This window comes from Cryptomeria japonica, chromosome 3, assembly GCF_030272615.1.
Source record: "Cryptomeria japonica chromosome 3, Sugi_1.0, whole genome shotgun sequence".
NCBI classification, from domain to species: Eukaryota; Viridiplantae; Streptophyta; class Pinopsida; order Cupressales; family Cupressaceae; genus Cryptomeria; species Cryptomeria japonica.
In genome coordinates this window covers 633827718-633841661 of record NC_081407.1, presented here as the reverse complement: position 1 = coordinate 633841661, position 13944 = coordinate 633827718, and the positions used below count along the sequence as shown (strand labels likewise).

Below are 13944 nucleotides of genomic sequence, written 5' to 3'. Positions count from 1 at the left end.
TCACATGTTGTGGTGGTGAAAAGAATTTTCAGATATTTAAAAGGACCAAAAGAGTTTGGTTTGTGGTATCCCAAAAATTTAGATTTCATCTTGACAACTTATACAAATGAAGATTGGGCCGGAAGTGTTGATGATAGGAAAAGTACAAGTGGTGGAGCATTCTTTCTTGGCTCCCGGTTGGTTGCTTGGTCGAGCAAGAAGTAGGATTTTGTGTCTTTATCTACAGTTGAAAAAGAATATATTGCGATATCCTTATGTTGCACACAGATACTGTGGATGAAGCATACTTTGAAGGATATCGGTGTATTGTTCAATGAATCCAAATCAATCATGTGTGATAACACTAGTGCAATAAACATTTCTAAGAATCTGGTACAACATTCCAGAACAAAGCATATATGTATTAGGTATCACTTATTGAGAGAAAAGGTGCTGGATAATGAAGTAAAACTTGAGTATGTACCTACAAAAGAGCAGATTGTAGATATCTTCACAAAGGCGTTGTGTAATGATACTTTTGAGTATCTCCGACATAAGTTAGGGGTATTACTCCTTCCCAATTTGAACTAATGTACATTTGGATGTGCATCGGTCTAGTGAACTTCTTGAATATTCTTATTTGGACTAATGCTCGGGTGCTTCCTCTTAGGGGGAGAAGAGTGAGTTTCATAGGGGAAGTTGTACCCACCTTTGTCCTTGATGTCAAAGGGGGATAGTTGCTGAAATGTGTAGAAACGCTGATCTGATGATGTCGAGTAAGTCGCATGTTTGTTGTTGATGGATGTTGCCATCAATGACAAAGGGGAAGATTGTTGCAAATGTGATGTTGATGGTTGCCATTGATGTCAACATATCGTTTTGAGAGTTGGTGATTTGAGAGATGTGCTCTTCGAATGTTTGGTGCTTTGGAAGGCATGCTACATTTGATATTCAATGCTAATTGTTTGTGATGATGGTGATCCAAATTTCTCTATTTACCAGATATGATATTGATTTATTGTATTCATGAGTATCTTGGTTTCGTTCTTATTCTTGCTAAGTTGGGTAGTGCTATTTTGGGTCTAGTTCGATCTAGAATTGGAGAATGTGCATCGACATGTGTAGCGTATGAGTCATGATTTAGATCCAATATTTGTAATAAATGTAATGTTTTGATTTGATCAATGAAGTGCATTGTGGTATGGTGTACTTCTCATTCCTTCCCACCACCATAATGTTTAGTGATGACCTATTTCGAGTCTCTGTTTGTCCAACTTAGAAGATTATGTTTCCCGGAGAGAATATATATAAGAAGATGGTTGGATCATGTCGAGACATGGAAGATGTGAGAGACTTCAAAAAGAAAAATTTGATTGATGTTGATATGCAAAGTGTGTTGTTGAGAGACATCGAAAGTAGTTCTGATATCACAATTCATGTTTCAGTGGTGGATTCTCTTTTGTTTCTTTTTTCTTCAGTAGTGAGCCTTTCTGAGTAGTGAACCCTCCGACAGTGAACCTTTTTGGGCAGTGAGCCCTTCGGTAATGAGCCTTTTTGGTAGTGAGCCACCCTTTGTAAAAATCACCTTAACCAGCTATATATGTTGAGAACTAACATTCTCCATGGTTTTTACCTTCTTGGGTTTTCCATGTTATATCTAGTGTTCATTATGTGATTTATTTTGTGTATGTTCTTTCATGTTATATCTGTTTTATTCAAATCTGCTGGTTATTCTGGATTCATGAAAGAATTAAAGAAATGTTTAAGTTGTCAATTGATTCACCCCCCTCTCAGTTGCACGGATATTCAACACAAATATAATCAATAGTCATCAAACATATCATCATCCTCCCATTGTGGCAAATTGGACGCACAAACAATGCCAATGGCATCCATACTAGCAATCTCAGCCTCAGGAGGAAACTCATGATCACTAGGTAGCTCATGATCATCATCATCAACTCCAAGTGCACTTATCTTGGTAGTTGATTCATCCAACTCCACACACTCTAGTTCATCATCCCAATGCTTTGCCTCCTCTTTTTTGTAGGTATTGTCTTTGTGTGTTAGGACCCTCAAGTTTGAATGCACATAGACCAAGTCTTCTGCCTTCTTGTAATGTAGTATATTGCATTTTATTGAGTGGATGAAGTAGTATGTGCTCCAATTCCTCTCAAATGATGATGAACTAGCAACCTATCAAGATTTTCAATTTTGAAATTAGAGAGTTAAGAGTTATGAATAATTTTTTTAAATATAAATTCAATATTCATCAACAAGAATCTAGAAATTAGAATCTTAAGAGATAAGAACTTGTGATAAAATTTTGATGACAATGGGTTGTAGGTGTTGGCATATTTCTCCATGTAAGTACCACCATTTATGAGCATCAACACCTTCCTTGTCTTCAAGAGCATCAAGACCATAATCATCGATGCTTGCAAAACTCATGAAATCATACCTCACCATAGGTTGTATGGGGCCAGGAAAGAGTCTATGAAGGATTGCCTTGTACTCGTGAGAAACTTCAAGATCTCTATATGGGGCAACTCTAGTGCTACTCTCATTAAGGATTGCTCGACTATAGTTACTAGGGCTCAATGCAAAGGCAAGGAGATGTAAAGGGGTAATCATTTTGTTCCATCTCTTCACCATGATTATCTATAGTTCCTTGAAGAATGTTTCTTCATGATCTTTATCTTTCTCATATATGGTTTTTTCCATAATCTTAATCATGGAGAATGCCATCGTATACCTCACCCAAGAAAGGCTTATCCATGTTAGTGTATCAGATCATGCTCAATATAGGCTCATTAAATTTCAGGAGGTGCTCAACATGATCCCATCAAGATTCATCTAGTATCATTTCCTTTATGGCATCTACCCTTGTACCACTAGATTGCCTCCATATGCTCCAATTAGCATTGATTACCATTCTAGACAATCCCTCTTTAACCTTTGAAAGGCATCTCAAAATAATAGTGTTGAAGGTAAAACAAGTATCAACAACCTATTTCAAAATCAACAATAATAAATTAAAATCAAAATTAAAATTAAAAACTTAGAAAGTTTACTAAACTAAAGTCTAAAACATATTTAAATTTTAAATAATTTCAGTTACCTTCAAGAGCTCCAATCTCAAGAATTGTCTAAATATAGCTTGCGACATATGGTGGTTCATGATGAACATTTGGATCTCCTAGGAATCATCATACATTTGTTTGACCCACTCAATTTTCTTGCCAAATTTTTGCAGCATTAGGTTGAGTGAGTGGACAACACAAGGTGTCCAAAAAATGTGTTTATAGCACTCCAACAACCCTACAATTTTTGGCATTGTCTATTATTACTTGAACAACATTTTGAGGGCCAACTTGCTCAATGGTGTGGAAACAAATGTTTGCAATGAATGGACCGTCCTTCACTTCCCCTTCACTTCCCCTTCACAATTCACTGCTCTAAAAAACATTGCACCTCTCATGGACATTACAATAACATTGACTGAAGGGCGATTTCTTGCATCTTTCCATCCATAAGATACTATGGACACACCTGTTTCAATCCATTGATCCCCGATGGGCTTCAAGGAATTATCTACATGTTTCACCTCTTTGTCCAATAAAGTGGTGCACACCTTCTCATAACCGAGGCCCTTGAAACCCCTTGGAGCCTTATTAATTGATCTCACCATTTTTTGCCAATACGGCGAGTGAACAACATTAAATGCCAATCCATTTGCAGAGATGCATCTAGCCATGTCTTGCTTGATAATGTCTCTAGCCTTATTGTGAAATGACATTTCCAAGGGCCCCTTTGCTCTTATTTTTCACCGGTTCTTGAGGAATACACAAGAATGGATGTCACTCTTTGGTTTGTTCATAGGAAACTTAAGCCATAGAGGCCTTTGATGCTTTTTTACTTCTAGACCTTTCCAAAGGATGAACAATTGCATTCCCAATTGCTTCATTTGCTTGTGTTTTCTCTTCAATATATTTTAGTACAATAGAGTTTGCAAGAAGAGTTTTAGGTGGAGGGTACCCTTCAACTCTTGGCTTGCTTGCACAAAACTTGATGCCTTTTTGAGGGATAAAGCACAAATGTGCTTTCACTCTACTATAAGAGATTTTATATTCTTCTTTGCAATGATTGCAAATCCAAAGGAATTCTCCTCCACCTGGTAGTTGTTGAACCATTTTCCCATATTTCCATGGTGGAGAGCCCGAGTCTGTTTTGAATGAGGAGATCCCAATGCTAGAATCACTTGCCATTCTATGAATCTATAAACAACAGACAAAGCCACGAACCAAAATGAAAAATAAAATAAATTTAGAGAGTTCATTTCATTTTGTAGAAAAAATTGTAAAGAAAAATTAAAAAACAAACTTAACAAAAATCTACCTCTTTTGTTGAAATCTTCCTCTTCAATGTCTTTGAGGAGTTCTCAACACTTGCAACCAAGTGGGAATAGCTCACAAACTAGCTTAGAGCATGCAACAATCACCCTTCAACACTCCTTGAGCAATGACAAGCATATAAGAAATTTTAGCAATGGAGATAAGAACTTCTCTTTTTCATTCACAAATGCACAAATGAGATATGTTCCACCTTTTTGGCCTTTTTAGTGGTCTATTTTAGGGTTGGAGGGTTGAGTTGACCAAAATAGACCAAAAAAGAACTAAAAAAAATAAAAAAAATGTCTAAAACCTGTCATATTATGCTCGGGTTCTACCGCTCATCTCAAAATTCACTACAAATTCGTCCAAATTCTCCTTAGGTCCTTCACAGTGAACGTACACTCCAAAAGCGAGACTCTGAACATATTTATGTTGGACCATATCCAAACTAGTATTTGGGTTGGACCGAACGAGGATCCCAGGCTGCCAAGGAAGAATTTGGCAACTTAGGTATACATTCCCTAAATTACCCTTATATTTCTTATTCTCAATATTTATAATTGATAGTGAAATAGGGTTGGCAACTAGCATTAAGTTTGTATTGAGAGACACGAGGCATTATGGATGCTAGGAACTGAAATTTTTCTTTAGTCAAAATATATATGGGATATTTGATGTGACCAATCCTGACATTGTACAATTTTCAGGACACGCCTAATGTCCCGTGGAATGGTTAAATACTTGGAGTTCAACTTGATCTGAATATGTTTGAAAAATTTATAAGAGCTTTAGCATTGCATATTTGCGAAGTGGTTCACTTAGTATGGTGCAACTAATAAAATTGCTAGGATCCTAGTTTGAGTTATAAATTGAGTAGACAAGCATAAATAGAAACTGTAAGGACTAGGCTTTGGTGCCTATTAGCAATCAAGTATATGTAATAGATTGTTAGCAAAGTTCTACAAGGGGATCCTATAATTTAAGAATTAACCTTAAATTTTGGCTACTCTAAGACATTGTTGGATATGGCTACCTCTTCTATGCTTTGGCATGCACAAGGCAATGGCTAGGATTGCGGCTTGCAGACATGTTTGATGGTCACATTCAAATATATGACTACTACCCTAATTTGTAGCTAGAGAAAAGTTACCACAAATTCAAATCAGTGAATGATGAATTCACGATGAAATTGGTTATTGAGCTATAGGGAGATTTGGGCCAAAGGATCTCCCTTGAGTCTATTCAATTGATGAATAAATATGGTAATAATATACCAGAGTTGGGGGATATGATGGGCCTCCTCATAAGTTTCCCAAATATTCAGAAGACAAATTTATCCTTATTGGGATTTGTAGACTAGTTGTAGATGTTAATAAAAGATGTATCAAAAGGAGAAAGGTAGGTATCCAATTTCTAATTGGATTTAGGTATTACTCATGCTAGTCTCAATCTAATGCCCTTGACATTGAAATGTATATTGTTATGTATACTACCTCAACTTATGATATGAGATTTCCTTTTGATAGTACACATTTTGTTAGGAATAATTTGCAACTAGGCACTAAGTTCCACCAAATCCCTCACATGGAAGACTATTGGGTTGATTGTCCCCATGACTATGAGGTTAGGAAAATAAATTGGCCAAGGATGACCCTTAGGCAGATTGTGACATTCACATAGAATTGGGATATTTCTATTGTTGAAGATGTTGAATCTGGCCTAGTTGACCTAATCTTCACCAGCAACCAATTGTTCCAATAGATTGGAGTCTCAAGGAACCCATGTACCTTGATACATGAACTGCTATTTTTTTGAAAAGGACCCAAATTTGGTTGGTAAAGAAGGTTGAGGCTTCTAAAGCACAACCTAAAGGAGGACAACATGCATGAGGACAGATCAATCTTAGTTAGGTAGGAGCTACCTCATCAAGTACAATGCCAATCTCACACAACACAATTGCATTGGGAGGAGGTGGGGATGGAGAAGAGCCTCTAGAGAAGGAAAAAGTCCAGAGAAGACTTGTGGGGACGACTCACCCAAGGATAGTGGATTGGAGAAGTAAGCAAAAAAGGACAAGGAGAAAAGAAAAGAGAAAGATAATGAACAAGAACACGAAATGTAGGTGATCAATGTTGATTCATCTAGACTAGAGCTAGGTCCATCTCAAAATGTGATTGACAAAGCCACCTTGAAGGGTAAATCTCCTCCCTCCTTTCTCTTTAATTTGCAGAATGTAGCCAAAACATCACCATTGAGGAGGACACTACATTTTTCATCACTTGATGCTTAGTCAAATACTCAAACTATTGGTACTACCTCCTCCCCTTCATGGTTGGAAGCCATTTTATCAAAGAAAAGAAAAATAGTACCAGTCAGTCTGCCAAAGGACAACAATGTAGGGCAATTGTTGCAAAGGTCTCCTAAGCCCAAGAAATTGAAGACCACATCAAGGCTAATGGAGGATAGTGGTTTTGGGCACTTGTATGTAGAAATTGCACACCTCTCTACCTAAAAGGAACTTAGTCAGGCTACCATAGATGACTATTATATGACTAAGGTTGACATGCCCCCCCTCCCGGAGTAGAAATGGGGGCTGTGCATAGTTTCTAGGTAACAACCACAAGATTGGTTGAACTAAGTGAAAGAGATAAACAAGACAAGGGTGAACTAAATAAAGCCGTGGAATTTCTCACAAGCTGCTTGAAATTGGTTGATCCCTCACCCCAATCAATCAGACAAGCAAGTGCCTCCTTTGACCCTAGCTATGTAGTTGGGAAGGACTGGTGAGTAAAGTGCAGAAGGATAGTTCTGATGATAGAATCACTCGGGAATGGGTGAAAGATCTGAGAACTGAAGGGTCCCCTTTTATTGAGAAATTGAAAAAAGTTCATGATGATTTGATTTTACTTAGGAATGATATCAACACTAAGATAGAAAATACTAAACAAGAAGAGTTCCTTTGGCTGCAGGCTAACTAAGAGCTCAAGGAAGTCTTTGATATGGGCTTATATAAGACAACAATTGAACAAATCATCCAAGGTACACATGATACCATATGTGTATTGTGGAGAAAAAGCATTGAATTAAAATACTCTTTTTTAAAGAAAAACATTAAGGAGCAAAGCAAGTTTCAAAGAGAATGTAATTGTGCTTAGGCTGACCTCATTAAAGAATTTTTAGATATCGTGTGTCACTTGAAGAAGGATAATGTAGGTGATGCCACTATAGACAAATTAAAAGAAGAGTTAAAAAAATTCATTAGCGTATTGTTAGATGAACAAGACTTCAACAAGGATAATTTGAAGAAGTTGACAAGAATTGACTCAACTTTGGCTTGGTATGAGAGTCATCTAGCTAGTTTTATTGGCAAGATTGATAGTATCTATGGTAACAAGGCCCTCTAGAGGCTCAAAACCAAAAACATGAAAATTCCCTAGCACACAGATATTCTAGCGCTATCATTCAAGCACCGAAGAGCTACAAAGCACATGTCCTAGATGCTAAACAAGACCTAGTGGATGGAGTTAATGTGGGTTCACAAGACCGACCACTGTAGCAATGACCACATATTTTATTTTTAACTTTAAAAGTTCATAAAGTTTTAATTGTATTAAACTTTTATTTTATGATTCTTTTAAAGAATCATTTTCAAGAATTTGGTGGTAGTTATGTTTGTAACTCTTTAAATACGTAATGAAAATACATTGGAAGGGTTTAGAATTTTGATCCCCAACACATTCTAGTGTGTTAGTGAGACATGATCAAGAGAAGGAACAAATTTTTTTTTTCCTATTTTCTGAGAAGATTTATAAGTTTGTGTGCATATAAAATTGAATGCCATACTTTGATATTTATACGTCTGTGTGATTTAGCGAATATTGGGTTATTATCTTTCTGTGCAAAGGCGATATCCATTTTCTTAACATTCATTTCCTTTTGTGTTATGGTAAAATTTCAATTTAAAGTTATATGCTATTCACTTGTATTTCAATTTTTGCATTGGGATGCCATGTGAAATTCATTCTATTAAAATGTTCTTTGGTTTCTAAACTTGCATATTGAATGGTCATTTTGAATTTTTTTAATTGTATTGAATCTCTTAATTGCGTTTAAGTCATGGTTATGCATAAGTGTTAACTTTTCCTTCTACTTTCTAGTTAAAAGTATACCTCATTTTGAAATCTCAAATATCTAATTTTTTTTTATCATAATAGGGAGTTGTACAAATTTAGAGGGAAGTTAATCAATAACTTATCCAATTGTTTGTGAATAATTTGTGTAATGCCCCTCTCGTCTGCTTTTTTGCATTTCATACTTTTGCATGTGAACTTGGCTTTATGCCCGTCGATTATATCTTTTGCAGTTTGGATGTGGATCATCTTGTAGTGTTTTGATCTTGCTTTGGACTTTTTATTATTGCAGTATGTAATTTTGAATGTTTATCTTGTGTTCCTTTTTGAATGTATGTTCATGATCATTCCAAACTAGTGATGTGTTGGATTACTCTATGGTGATTTGAGAATGCTATTGCATTGAGATGTGTGCTTCCTTCCTTCTGCTTGGTTGTGAGAAGCATTCCATGATTGATTTAGTTACTTGATTCATTGGGTGATTGGGGCATGATCTAGACCTAATATGTTTTGATGATTGAGATAGACCTACTTCATGATCTGATATTATCATAGGTGAAATGTATTAGAATGAGATAATGATGTTAACTAGACTAGTTGATTATGTTGGAATCAGGGAACAGTGAGAGGGGGGGGGGGTGAATCAATGTTCTACTGGTAAATAGTCTTTTAAACTTATTCTCAGACTACTGGAAGCAAATGCAAGAAAGTAAAATGCAGAAACACAAGATAATCAACCATAAAATCATAACACCCGGATTTTTACGTGGAAACCTAGAAAGGAAAAAACTACGATGGGATTGGAACCCACAATATTCATATACTGTGATCAGGAGTACATAAATATTACATAAGGGGAATGCACTTGCATTCAGACACACTACCTAGAATCAAAGGTTTAGTTACAATATGGAAGTCTTACTGACTTACAGATCAATTACAATGATAACTACAATGTTTGAACCCCAAAATAGCATCAGATAATCCCTGGATGAGTTCCAATTAAGTGCAAGAAATATGACTGTAACACCTCTACTACTCTGCTCTGTTCTGCTTCTCAGTAAGCTACTAGATCAAGAATGCGCATGTGAAAATGCACCAAAAAGGTTTCTTGATCACCACTTGCTCATATCATCACTCAAAAATATCATCTACATCGGTCATATATATCCGCAACCTCAGATAAGACATTCATTGGCCAATCACAATATGTAATGTAACGTGTAACCAGGTGTCGGCTTAGACCAAATCATCAAAACACATGCAGATCAACCAAATAATGTCCAAATGATCTCTATATGTTGACCCTATCATCCAATGGTTGAATCTAACCATCACAATCACTGCAACGATTTCAAACCAAAAAGTTCCTTGCTTATCCAAAAATACCGAGGACAGATTACCAGATCACTTCCTCTTCCGGATATCAAAATCCATAACTATCAGATAGGATTTCCAAGGAGAGTTTCCATCAATGACAACCCTAATCCATTATCCATGCACTATAATTCACCGGATGAGTGTCAATTACCAACAATCTCCCCCTTTGGCATTGACGGAAACACTCGTAGAAGCTTGTACACCGGATCAAAATTTCTAAGGCTTCCCCTTAGATCAAAACTCAAAAAAATTGTATCCTTCTCTATACATTTTTCACTCTACTCCCCCTGTTTGACATTAATGCTAAAGATGGGGTGCTACACAAAAACCTATATACATGGGTATATACTGGATACTCTATACATACTTGAAGATATCTGCAAAAATGGTCTTCAAAAATCCTAAGTGGGTATCCCACCCATTGTTCAAGTTATCCAAAACTATGATGAATGCATTAAAAAACATAGGCATATATCTCTACATCTTTCAATTTAGACAGAATTGGTTGTGCCATTGTCTTCAAGCAATCAACTTTATTACTCAGCATGGTGTGCATCTGAGGAGCAATAAGGTTCTAGAGCTCACCAACCTGCCTCATAATTCTCTCCTTTTGTGAATTTAGGCTCAAGATTTGATCAATTAAAGCCATCACCTAACCTTCTACACTACTGGCTAGGGAAACATTTGAATCAAATGACAGAGATATACTCTCAAGTTTTCCCTGGCAAACACTTATCTCGTTATCTATATCCGAGGTGAACTTCAGTATTATAAGGAATGACTTGTATATCTTCCCACCTTCACTTAGTGCCTCAGAGATAGTCTACGGTCCTTTGTTCAGTCTAACTCTGTCATCTTCAATCATCTTTCGGAAAGTCTGCAAATGCACTTATTGATGTTATTGATGTTATTGATTAACTATAACAACTTATTGAAGGGGTTGGAGTTTGGATCTAGTTGCACTTTGTGTACCACCTTTTGCAAAACACCTACATACATTTCAATCAACTTCTTATCTTCAGTCTCTGATTTCACCAAGTCCTGACAAGCTTGAGTCTGGACTGTTGTAGCTAACATTAGCCTTTCTGCCGAAGAGATCTGCCCAATGTCAATAGGTTTATCAAAATTAATGGAGATCTGCAGGAGAACTCTTTTCCCTTTGTCCCTCAGAGTGTCAATTGCCACGATTACCAAGACATTGTCAGTTGTCTGCCTTCCCTTATCTACCTCTTCTACCTTATATTGTACTTTATCCTTATCCGCCTCTTCTCTTTCTGCAACCTTTCCTTCTTTATCCTTTTCTTTTTCTTCAGGCTGAGCACCGATGTCACCACTTGGTGCAATATCAACTTTAGGTGTCTCTTGGGCCACTTCACCTTTCATTTCCACTGTGTCTGAATGATCAACCAGAGCATTTTGGCTATCTACTACATCAAGAGTTGTATTGGCTTGGCCTTCTAGATGAGAAGTATCTTCTTTTTGAGGTTCATCATCATAATTAGGGTTAATTGGAAATCAATTGACCTTTAGAAACCTTTTTCAAATCTCTTCAGTTTCTTTTCTTACTTCCTCTACCTTGCCAACCATAAGTCTATTGACTCTGTTTTTGCTTCTGAATTCCTTCTGGTTGGCCTGCTCCATGAGATTATCAACTTCTTCTTGAGATATGCAATCACTGATATTTATCAATTCACGCTCTTTCATTTCTTTATCTAATCTTCTTGTAGTTAGCTTTCTAGCATCAATAATATTATACAAATATTTCAGAATACTATGTTCTAACTCAATTAATGACTTGCTGAAGTTATGCAAATGTAATACAACTTCCTCAACTTCCCTCTGCTCATTCTCATCAAAATTATCATAGTATGCACTAATGTTATTGAGATTACCATCCTTAACTATTTCATCAGTTAGTTCTTTTGCAGTTAATGGAGGAATAAAGGTATATTTACCTTCTACCTTGCCAAATTCAAGGTTCTTATCAAACTCCGTTCTTAGCCTTCTTCCTCTTTTAGGCTTGCGAGTTAGAGAGGGTTCTGATTTTTTTTCTTACTCGGTTGAGCACCACCATAATGTGGTATCCTAATCACCTTGACAAATTCTCCTTTCTTCTTTGCTTTTTCTACTTCCTCATCTGACTCAATCTCAGAAGCAACAAGAGATATACCTACATAAGTTCTTTTTGGCTTCTGCTTTTGCTTCATTACTCCTTTTCCAGAAGAGCTTTGAGCTGTTACTTCACCAAAGTGGGAGAAAACTTAGTCTCCTTAGGCTTTGATTGGGAGGGAACCGGTTCAACCTTAGGCTTCTTTGATTCCATCTCTGCTTTCGCCTTAGCCTTCTTAATAGCTTCTTTTGTAAAGACCATCTTCTTAGCAACAACCTTTGCCATCTTTGTCACTTTTCTCTTCCTTTCTGGCTAAGTGAACTTCTTATGTAACTTCGTATCCTTTTCCTTGAATGTCCCGAATCTCTCTTCTTGAGGGTCAACCGGTTTTCCCAAAAGATATTGAGCGTATCCTTCAAGAGTTTGAGCATCAACCTCATAACTCATCGACATTATCCATACTGATCTAGGATCTACTACCTCCACATGGCACCGGTCCTTGTATCGACCATGAAACGGATAGTATCTTCATATTTATCCACCACTTCCTTAGGGATCCTTACTCTATTCTTCATTCTTCTTTGAAAGGTTTTGAAAAAGCTCCATAAGGAAGCTGTCTGATTCTCTCTATTTCCCAATCTTTGCAAACCTTGTTTGATCTGAGTGGCCATTGATAAGTCATAAGCCCATTGGACTCTTCCTGTCCTGGGGATCTCATTCATGAAGTATAGTGCTAAACAAACAATTAGTGAACTGAATTTGAAAACATTCTTCTTGTCAGTTTTGATTTTCTTTAGATTGCTCAGGAGTTCTTCAAGAAGAACTGTACACAAATCATACTTCATATCCTTTTTTACCATATGATAGGACGCATATATCGCTGTACTAGAGACCAAATTCAATCTTCTAGACTGATAAACTTTGTACCCAATAATCATGGATGCAAATATGACATCATGCTCTAGGATATCATCAATTGTCATAGATCTGCTATCAAATTGAGCACCTATTAGCTTTGTGACGGTTCGGTTTATTACCTTCCTCAAATTAGGTTTTCCACTAGTTTGATTTAGGCATGTAACTACATGGATGACCTTCTTGGTTATCTTGCAGGATTTATCCAACCATATGAATTCATCGTGGACACGGCTCAAAATGCACCTCACCCATTCATCTTCATCGAAAGTCGAGAAGTGAACAAACTACGTGAAACCCTTCCTCTACAATTGAGCATATTCCGGTTTGGGATTTCCAACCAAGTCCATTATGTGGTTAGTATACAAAGTTAATATGTCTTTATTTATGGTCTCCTCAATTGAATAGTGAATGTATGCCCTCACATCATCAACATGTAAAACTTTGTAGGGAACAGACGAAAAAACACCATTGGGGTCATCCTCAATAGACTTAAATGGGTGTCTTTTGAATTGAGGCCTTGCTCGCTTAGAAACTTCTACTACCAAGGGAGTATTAATAGAAGAAGATGCCATTTCGAGAAATTTAGGGTTCAAATGCTTCGGTAAATACCTTTTTCTTCTGTCGAATGCACAAGAACTCCTTGTGATCGGATGAATTCAAGCTTTCTGATCGCCTTGATAACTGGTTTGCCTTGCTTTGTAGTCTCAACTCTTTGCAATGTGAGAAATGATTCACATTTCTCCCTTTTTAACTTTGCAAACCCTAACTTTAAGTTGAAATAAATGCAACTATAAAGTTTAACCGGATGTCCTATTCACCATAATCCATTCCATCGGATTCCAAGATCGGTATGAAGTGTTGGCAATTGACACTCTATTGGTTGGTTTCACTATGTTGTCATTGATGACAACATGGTATTGTGTTCCGACTTCATGTTTTGATTCTATGGTGTACCGGTAGACGCTTCACAGATACTTCCCCGACATCGACATCGGTAGGATAGAGGAATTTCTTTGGTCATTGGCAAAGCAGG

General features: G+C 36.8%; 1 pseudogene; it reads right to left on the bottom strand.

Moving 5' to 3' along the window:
* Positions 1-11266, bottom strand: part of LOC131072045 (probable galactinol--sucrose galactosyltransferase 6) — a 48639-nt pseudogene extending 37373 nt beyond the window's left edge.
* Positions 11267-13944: the final 2678 nt, after the last annotated feature.